The sequence below is a fragment of the Platichthys flesus genome, chromosome 21 (assembly GCF_949316205.1).
Source record: "Platichthys flesus chromosome 21, fPlaFle2.1, whole genome shotgun sequence".
Classification (NCBI taxonomy): Eukaryota; Metazoa; Chordata; class Actinopteri; order Pleuronectiformes; family Pleuronectidae; genus Platichthys; species Platichthys flesus.
This window is the reverse complement of record NC_084965.1, coordinates 9984330-9994736: the sequence shown is the minus strand read 5'-3', so window position 1 is coordinate 9994736 and position 10407 is coordinate 9984330.

Here is a 10407-nt window from a genome sequence, read left to right as displayed (position 1 = left end):
TCACATCACTTTTGTTAGGAGTTTTGAATTAGAGCACTTACACTGAGGGATACTGCTGGAGTGTGCAATAAGTCACGTTTCTACCTTTCCCAAATGGAAATCAGGAAATTCTGTCAAAGCTTTAGTGCAGTTTTGTTTTGTGCAGTTTTTTTACCTAAGTAACTTTCAGAACTTTGCTGCTTTTGGCAACAAAAAAAATTTGAACTCAAACTTACTGTAACTGTGTGGAAGAAAAAAAACTCTGCAGGATATTATACCAAGGGAAAATAATTAAAAAATTGGAGGGAGATGGAAAATAAAGAAGACTGTCACCCACTCGCACATCAATACATCGATAGATCAATGTGTATGTGTGTGTGTGTGTGTGTGTGTGTGTGTGTGTGTGTGTGTGTGTGTGAATGCGTTTGTGTGTGTGTGTGTGTTCACCATTTCAACAGAAATATATAAATAAATCTGTAGATAAACAAAAAAACCAGAGGAAACAGAAAAGTAGATAAAAGACTTAGGTTTCTCAACATGCACATGCACACACACAGACACACACACACCTGGCTGAGTGATGCTACCCTGGAGGGTGGCTTCAATCTGATGTGTTTAATGTTGACGCTGGTGGCAAGAAACACACAAACTCACCCGCTGTTTCAACCTGCCTGTCATTTCAATTCATGAGACCTGATTTACTCATTTCATTTATTTCATTTTTATTTTTTGTATTATTATCATATGTGCAGCCATTTAAAATGCTCAAGGTGTGATGCAAATCCCTGCCTCTCTGACAGTGAGTGCGCTGACTGAGGATCCATCACACCCTTCAGTGTGTTTCGCAGGGAATGGCAGAGAAAAGCCTGCACAGCCACAAGCTCAATTGTGCCACATTGTGCCAGACCACCGACTCCTGCTTGGCTGGGTTCTTTAATTGGCTGCACTGCGAGGCTGTCAAGCTACTGACTGGTTACTTCCTACCAAACTTTGGATGTGCTCTTAGTTTTCAAATGACAAGTTCTGGAAAAAGCTAATATTGACTGCAATATTACACTTGGTGTTTGGAAACCAGTTGATTTGTTTAATGACGTCAGGGTAATCATTACCATGTCAACTTCTATAAAGATAGATTCAGAGAAAGTAGTCATTTACATGCTGATTTGAAGGATTGGTATTAATCACCTCGGTCATTAAAAAAGGTTATTTCAAACAATTGAAAAGACTCTGGTTCAGGATCACACACAGAGGATGTGTTCTACATCCTGAACTAGAAAGGATCCTCACTATACAGCCGACAAGTAATTAACTGTCAACAGAGTCGTTCAAAGATATTAACTAAGGAAAATGTCTGGGAAATTGGTTACACTTTTTTGTCCACTGCATGCTACAAACGTCATCGGCATGCCCACTCGCTCACTGTTACATTTTCCTGATGTATTCTCACAAGGGTCTCAGGGGCCTTGGAGAACTTCATGGTGGTAAATATCATATAGGGACTTGCATATTGCCATGGGGACAGTGGTGTTGCAAAAAAAACCTGAGGAGCGCAACCTCCCCAAGGAGAGAGAGAGAGTCCCTGAGGCCAACTCTGTTAGTGCTCTCTGCACGCAGGGATCTGTGCATGTGTGTTTGATTCATGGAGTTATTATAAAGAAGTTATTAGGTATTTTGAGTCAAGGGTAAACTTTTCTTGAGAAAAAATGACTTTATTGATAAAGAGATTAGCTGACTGACTCATAATTATTAGAAGGTTAGCCGTACACAGTGTCTACCTGATTTTGTGAAGGGCCTGTATATGAGGACCCAAATGTCCCGAGTCAGATGCATAGGACATTTACCAGAACTTTCCCTGCCAACCCCTAATAAAATGTTTGGAAAACGCCACCACGGGTGCCACCTCCTCATCTGAATGTTCTGGAAATTGTTATAATAACAATAATAATAATCATACATGGTGGCTTTCATGACACTCAAGGTCACCTTACATCAGATAACATCGAGAGAAATAAATCATAAAATCATCATGAAGCATACAATCAACAGCAAAAGCAATAAAACATAATTACCATCAACAGTGCAAAAGAGCAGAACTTGGAAGTAAATTAAAATCAATATTTGTTGATAACAGTCATAAAGATAAGGTGCATTGAAAAGGAGTTAGAGTGAGTACGTTGGTTTAAACAGATGGGTATTAAGAGCAGTTTTAACTTTTGACTTGAACTCCAGTATGTGGATGTGGTGGGACAAGGGAGCTCCATAGTTTGGGTGCAGCAGGAGGGAATTGGCCCCAGCACCCATCGTGCTGAGGTAAACGATTGGTATCGCCAAAAGATGTGCTGATAAAGACCGTAGGCAGCAGGTAGGGAGTGTAAGTGTGTAGGAGGTCTGTGAGGTAACCAAGTGATAAATTAGGAATGGCTTTGAAAGGTAACAGGAGGATTTTGAAGTTGATGCGTGGTGATACATGGAGCCAGTGAAGACGTGTTGTGAACACCTCTGACCCACACAATCTCCTGCTGCCTCTTTATTTTGTGAAGAACAAGCTCTGGAAGACCTCCAGACCTAGGTTTCCTATCTTACCCTGACATATTCAAAAATAATTAAATTCTCACCCTGACACTACTTAGATTTCTATTTGTCATTTAGAACCTCTTCAATAAAGGTTAATTCATAATTTTGGAGAGAGTTATAATTTAATTTTGTCCACATGCTGTAACCTGAGATGAGGCTTGACGACACACAGGAATAGACGTGTGAAGTCTGTCACCTCAGGATTCACATCTTGATGACCATGGCAGCATTACCATTGGGGAAAGTGTAACCATGTCAACGATTGAATAAAAAATATCTCTACTTTATACTTCTCTCATTAAATAAACAGGGACAGCTGAACATAAATGACCCTGGTCAAATCACAAAAGCTGACAAAATCAAATACATACATTTTAACTGAAGATCAAAGGTGATGAATATGATTAATATCTTAATAATTTGTTTTCCCTCTTTGTTGATGCACACAAAGTCACTTTCTCTAAAAGGAGGACACCAAGCTGAGGAGACAGTGCGTTCATAAATGAAAGTGAACACAAAGACACAGTCTTCTGTTCATTTTCAGACGTGGTTCAACTCCTTGGACTTGAATAGCCCTCACCATCGCCTTGCATGCCTGGCTCTGCCTGGCTCCTTTTCTAAGTGAACGCTGGTCTGTGTGAGGACGGGTGGGAAATAAGGGTCATCACTGTTATTGTGAGGTCAATTCACATGACATGTACAAAAAGAAAAACATACAGGAAAATACAAATTAACTGAGCTGATGAGAGATGTAAAACTTGCATCGACCCAGCTTCTTCATTACACATGATTATTAATAAAGGATAAACCAGCAGGGCCACAGGAAGATAGAGGATGAGGAGGAGCTGCAAAGAGAAAGAGGTGCAGTACAGAGGGAGATGGAGAAGAGAAGGAGAGAAAGACAGGGGGCTCTATAGAAAAAGAGAGACCCAGCAGTACTGGTGAAATATCGGCCACTCTATCGTTGTGGTGACAGGGGTCACTCTGGGAAAAGGAAATCAATGCTGACAGCAATGACTCACAGGTCAACACATTGCCTTGTGCGCGTGTGCGTGTGTGTTTGTGTTTGTGTGTGTGTGTGTGTTTGTAAGTGTGTGTGTGTGTGTGTGTGTGTGTGTGTGCGTCTTAAGTATGAGCCTGTGCATGTCTGTGTATTAATTATGCATATGCTCATGTTGAGTGTGTGTCCGTGTGCCACTGTGTGTTTGTGCATATGTAGGATACAGAGTCATGAAATACGAATGAAAATATACTCACATGAACACACAAAAAACATCCAAATAAGGAGCTGATGCAGATGGAAAGATGAGTCTAAAACCATCACAGGTTGAGTTAATATTTGATGCAAGAGGTAGGCAGACACCACTTTGGTTCGATGGGTAAATGTGTGTTTCTAAAACACAGGAATATCATCTCTGTTGCAGCCCCAAAGAGAAGCACCTTCTCAGCGGGGCCTTCCTGGTGGCTAGCAGCTAGTCAGCATAGCTATTATCGAAAGCGTAGCCATCACATACTATGTGTAGACTGTAATAAAAATAAGATAAATCCGTGCAAACAAATAAAGTGTTGTAGTGGTATTTTTAGACCAAAAATAAAAGCCGAATCCAAGGTTAGACTGATCAGACCGTGTTTTCATTTAATAATGTAGTGATGATTCTAGAGCATTCACGGGTCGGACCATCTCAAGATGCTCTTTACTCATTCACTTTAATGTACTGATCATTATAGCAATAATTGTTTGGATGTTTTTTTTTTCAGTGGAATGTTAATCGATATAAACAAATATATTAAAAGCCAAAGTAAGAATACTTATTGACTAGTTGTGTGTCCTCTACATTTAAATCTGGTCACTGAGCAAAGACACACCAACAAACATAAACACAGAAGACAAATTACCCTTTTTTCCCCCCATCATAAAACATTCACATTCCAATGCAACCCCAGCGTGACAACGAGAAGACCCAGCACACGCAGAGGTCACTAACTATTATTGGTAGGCTGTGTGTGTTTGGGAGTGTGAATATATGTGTGTGTGTGTATGTGTGTGTCTATGTATGCATTCCTTATATACCCTTGGGTTAGCCGGAGCTACGACCTGCTTACATTATTAAGGTGAGTAGTAGACTGTGTTATGTATGCCTAAACAGCCAGTCAATTCATTGCAGATGCAATTCCCTAAGTACATGAATAAGCACACGGCTTCCTCTCATTCTCTGCCTCTCTGAACTGTAAAGGAGAGAAAATATTGGTGCGGTGCATAGTGCGTCAGATAAATCAGAAATGGGAGCAAATTAATAATAAGGAATAAAACAACATTAGCTGATTAAGTATGTATGGCGGAGTGGCAGCTGTAATTTACAGGCAGCTGGGTTTGGTGTCCGGAATAAGGTCTCATTACAGATCACAATGTGTGTGTATGTGTGCATATAAGTGAGTGTCCAACCGGTTAGTAATCCGTCACCAGTGGTCCCAGCTTTATGAAAAGACCTGCAATCTATGATAATGAGCCCGGTGAAGGTTATGACCACGGTAAACTCATTTGTTAGAGGGAAGGCTTACGTGTGTATGTGCATGTGTGTGTGTGTGTGAGTGTTATGAGTAATATACCTATACCATTAAAGAGTGGTAAGGAATATAGTATTAAGGCAGTGGTTCTCAAACTGGGGGTCACAGAGCCACAGCACTGGGGGGGAGGAAGAATATGGAGTGAATGTTGAATGAATGCAATTTATGTAGGGGAAAAAAAACAGCGAGATTGCCGATTCTACTGTGCTGACCTTTATTTCACTTGGAATTCGAATTGGATCCCTTTTTTATTTGCTTTCCCCTTTTGTTGTTGGTGTTTGTTGGGTGGGGGAGCTGAACCTTTTGCAGGGGAAATGCTGGAAGAAGTTTGAGAGCCACCGGTTTGAGGTAATTCAGCCAAAAGCTGCGAGAGTGACAGGGAAACCGAGAGCACATTACACAAATGTTGCATCACATCAGTTTTCTTCCTCAGTTTTTAGACAAACAGAACAGGCAGATGCAATACATTCATACAGAAGGGGCTCTGCCTCATCTCCAGTGGAGGAGGAGAGGATGTGGAAAATAGTCACATAAATAATGTCACAGGGACCTGTTCACTAGTTGACCCTGCAGAAAATAATGCAGTATAGTAGTATTAGGAGTAGTAGTAGGCTGCTATCATATCTTCCTGGCATTACAAGTGAGGCTGAAGGTCAGTTGCTTTGGACATTTTGCTAAAATTTCCCTGCCTTAATAAAAAAACGTGAATGACCCCATGTAAGAAAATGTCCAGAAAACTCATTGTGAACTAATGTGCGTGTTGATGTCACAAAGAGGTGTCATACATGAAGACGACACCGACAAACATGTCAACTTGGAAAGACAACGAGATACAAAAGCTTCTGGCAATAAAGGTCGAAGGCTGTGTCGATCCACAGTGGAGTTGGTACATCATGGCCTCCTGATGCATACTCTACCCAGAGGCCACTCTAGTAGTAGTCATGGCGGGACTAGTGATATAAAAAGCAGAAATAGTAGAAGTACCTCTATTGTAAGACAGCAATAAACTAAGTAAACTTATTACAACAACAGTCATTAACAGAATCGCTTCTCTCTTTCCTCTCTCCTCTCTTTCCCTTTTTCTTTGTTTCCAGCCTCATCACATTGTCTTGTCTCCTCCTGTCTCATTCACTGGCCCCTCACCCACGTATCTTCTTCCCTGCCCTTTTTTTTTTCTCAGCCCCCCACCCCCACAACTCACTTTCCCTTTTTCTTGATTCTTTTTTATCTGAAAAGAGCCATCCATTTACGCAATCATTCCATTTTTCCCTCTACCCTCCGCTCCTTTTGTCTGGAGCTAGGTCAACTGAAAGCAACAGAGGAGAAGAAACAAAAGCAGGAACGTGTGTGCGTGAGTCACCGGATAACAACAGAAAGCAAGGGATGGAGAGGAAGAAAATAGGATAATGCAACTCATGGTGACGGTGATTGGAAGGGGCATGCCAGTGTCCAGCTCTCCTATGTCGAGGCTTGCATGTTGAGAGCGAGTGTGTACTAAAAAAATTGACTTTGATTCTGTCCAGCTTGATGTTAGTGTAATACAGTGATACAACCATGATAATAGTTCTACAGGAACAATTTAAACTCTACTACCTCACATTAAAAGCTATTTTGTGTGTTTAATCACATCACATGCATGGGATGACTTAGATATAAATAAACTGAATACTCGCAATATATCTCTTTCATTTCTAGCGTGGCATACTCTGAGATCTTTCTGTTTGGAGGTATCATCTTCTCCCCCATGTTGAGTTTTCTGCAGGTACTCCAGCTTCTTCCCACAGTCCAGTGACATGCAGATTGGGGTTAGATTGATTAGAGACTTCAAATTAACTATGGGTGTGAATGTGAGGGTGATGTTGTTTGTCTCTGTGTGTCGGCCCTGTGACACACTGGCAAACTATCCAGGGTGTATCCCACCTCTTGCTTTACATCAGCTGTGTATGACTCCAACTCCCATCACGACACCCAAAAGGATCAACGGATGGATGGAGCGTTCTAAATATGAATCTTCCCAAATAAAGTGTGTCCTGTCTGTGCAGTCAATAGAGCAAGTGTTGCATTTACAACAGGAAGACTTGATTGAACGGGCTTAAGTGATCATGTTAAAATGTTTTCATACTGCCAGCATCTTCTGAAGCAAAACATTTACTGCGACACAAAGTCACCGCAGAATGATTGTGAGGCTGTAGAGCCACGGTGGCATATGCTCCTAGGTTTATAAGTTATGCAAAACAGTTGCACAGTAAACTTTTTTATTGAAGAAGAATTTTTACACTCAGCAAATGATGCTCTAGAGAGGTCGTATGTTTCTACACAGCAGGCTCACTGTACGTCTGTGAATATTGATTATCTGTTTTTGTTGTGCACTGGGACAATTTTAAATCATCACCCACTAACCTGGATGATGATCCAGGTTAGTGGGTCATCATCCAGGTTAGTGTGTGCTGGTTCTGTTGAACCAGCACATTTTCTTTTAATGACTTACTTTAATCAGTTAATAAAATAGGCGAATCATTTTCTGTCAGTTGCCTTATCGATGAATCACGGTTCATTTTCAAACCAAACACAGTTGGTGCATTGAATGTTTTTCTAAAGCTGAAATGACATAATTACCCTACAGGTTAGAGAGCCACAGTTGTCCCAGTTATCAGATGGACTGGTTACAGTTCCATCCTGTGGCTGATATATTAACAAAGGTTTACAAGGGCAGAGCACTACATATGTAAGTTTGGCCTTATGGCTGACCTTACAATGCACTTAGTATCCTGCGCTGGGAGTAATGCTGCAGCCACTCCTACAAGCCATTTATTCCAGCTAACGACGGTCAAGCACTCATAAATCAGCATTAGGAACCTCTTTGGCCCTCTCTCTCTCTCGTTTAGTTTCCCCTCTCTCTGGCTCCCTCCTTTCCTCGGAAACTCTCCCTCTCTTTCTCTCTCTCTTTCTGCTTCTCTCGCTCTGTCTCACGTCTTCTTGTCTTTGCCCTTGTCCACTCATTTTTAAATCTTATCGCTCACATTTTACGATCTTCAAACTTACACCTCCTCTCGTCCCAACTTTCTCCCTCTTTGTGCATGCCCATCTCATCTTCTTTCTGTTGAGCTCATTCTCTTATTATGTTTTAATCAAGAGTTTCCCATTCTTCTGTGTCTCACTTTCTTGTCCTTCCTTGCTCTTCACCTCTTTTCCCAACCTTCTTGTTGTTTACGTATCGCCCCTCCAACCCCCTACCATCCATCCTCTTTCACCCTTTTCCTTCTGAGAATTCCTTTCTCTGCAGATAGAGACGGTGTCCCTGAGATGTCTAACCTGGTATTGGCACCTCTATTGATTTTAATTAAGCTAATTAGTTCATTATTCCAAGGATCAAATGGGGGCATCCATTACCACATAGGGAGAGACTGCGGGCTGGTGGGGGTCTGAGAGGGTGGGGGCAGTGGAGTTAATATGGTAATGAAGACGATCAATTATCACTCACAGCAAAGTCATTAACAACAGCATTAGCATAGTCAACCATCGCAACCCTCTGACCTCCCTGCCCTCTCATTCTCACACTCCCGCTCTCCCTGCGAGCAGCTGCTAAGCAAATGTATATACGTGTGTGTGTGTGTGTGTGTGTGTGTCTGTGAGTGTGCAAGGGAGGGTGGGAGGGAAAGAGAGAGGGGGTGATAAAGGTCACAAAGGTCAGGGATGGTTATTAATGCAGACCAGAATTGAGTTAACACATTTTCTTGTTGACTTATCAGAGCAGTCACTACAGAGGGTCCAACCAGGTTTGGAGTGGAGCTCTGTCCCTTCCCGGTTATCAATTACAATGGCTGGACTTTGTGTATTGGTCAACACAAAGTGTTAATCAGATACCTGTGCATTTTAATATATAACAATTTGTAGAAGGTATTTGAACAGCTGAATGCTACTAATAGAAGTGATGATTGCTATAATTGTTTTTGGCCTGGCTCAGGTTAAACCCTTTGAAAAACAAATGCCTACAGAGATTGAATACCATACAACTTCTTTTATTATTTAGTTTGGCAGTCACGACTGAAAAAGAACACAAATTAATAAATCTAGCAGAATGCAACAGATTGTTGAGTGCCATCCTTCATAACTGAAGTCTTGCATAAGGCAAACAACGTTGTTTACTTGTGGGACTTTCATTTAACTAGCTCTGGGTAGGGTTTGGCGATACGACTTCAAATCAATATCATGATTATTTCAAACTTTTATCTCGATTATGATTAATGAATGGTTATTTAATGCCGCGCCACCGCAGCAACAGTTTCTTTTAGTTTTATTTGTGCAAAACATGAGTTGTATATGTACCAGTTTGTATAATTCTGTTTTTAATCAGTGACAGAAATAAATGATGTGAATAATATTATTAAAACTAATAACATAATCTGGATATTGTGTCACTGCTCCCTCCTGAAATCTAATTGAAGTTGCTCTTAATGCTCATTGAAGCGTGGCTGTGAGGCTTACCATCTGTTTGAATTCAAAAAGTTGTGGTGATTCTGAAAAAAAAGCCTCTGTTTCATCCAACAGTTACAACATCACTTGTATACTTCTTTTATGTACTGTTTTGCTGACAGTCGTGGAGAAAAAAAATGGGTCTTCAGAGAGCTACTACAGAGGGGGCTCCGCATGACAGGAAAAATTACGTTCTCATTAGCATGAATTAAGTCATGATACCAATTTTCTCATTCGGTTCCAGAGGCTTAAGATTTTAATAGCCCCTGTTCTGGGGTTTATGGGGAATGTCATAAACAATCACTTTGTGAATCACACAAAGACTAGAGACTCTTTTCACAGCTGGAGACATTCCCAGCATTCGGTTAGCAAACACAGTTGACACTTGTTAAAACCTGTTTTCCTTCCCTTCTCAAATATGAATTAAGACAAGATAAATTAGGTCTTATTTGATAACCCTAACTTTTATAAACAAGGAAGCCAAATGACTAAATGACGCCGAAAAAATGTGTTTACTAATGTGCTGGTGTTTTGACTTCGTCTGGTATGGAAGTAATTGGAAAATTGTGTGGGAATGAGATGACAGGTTGAGTGGATCAAAGAGAGGGTCATTGATCCCAAATGATCCCTACTGATCTGTTCTGATCTACCCTGATCCCCCTCAGGCCTTCACAGCACCCCATACTGCACTGCAGGCCAGGGGCCAAACCCTGGGTATTAAACGAGCACCGCGCAGACAAACACACACACACAGATTTGCGCAGCATGCACATAATGTAAAAATAAACTGCACCAAATTGCCCATTAAAGTCAGAT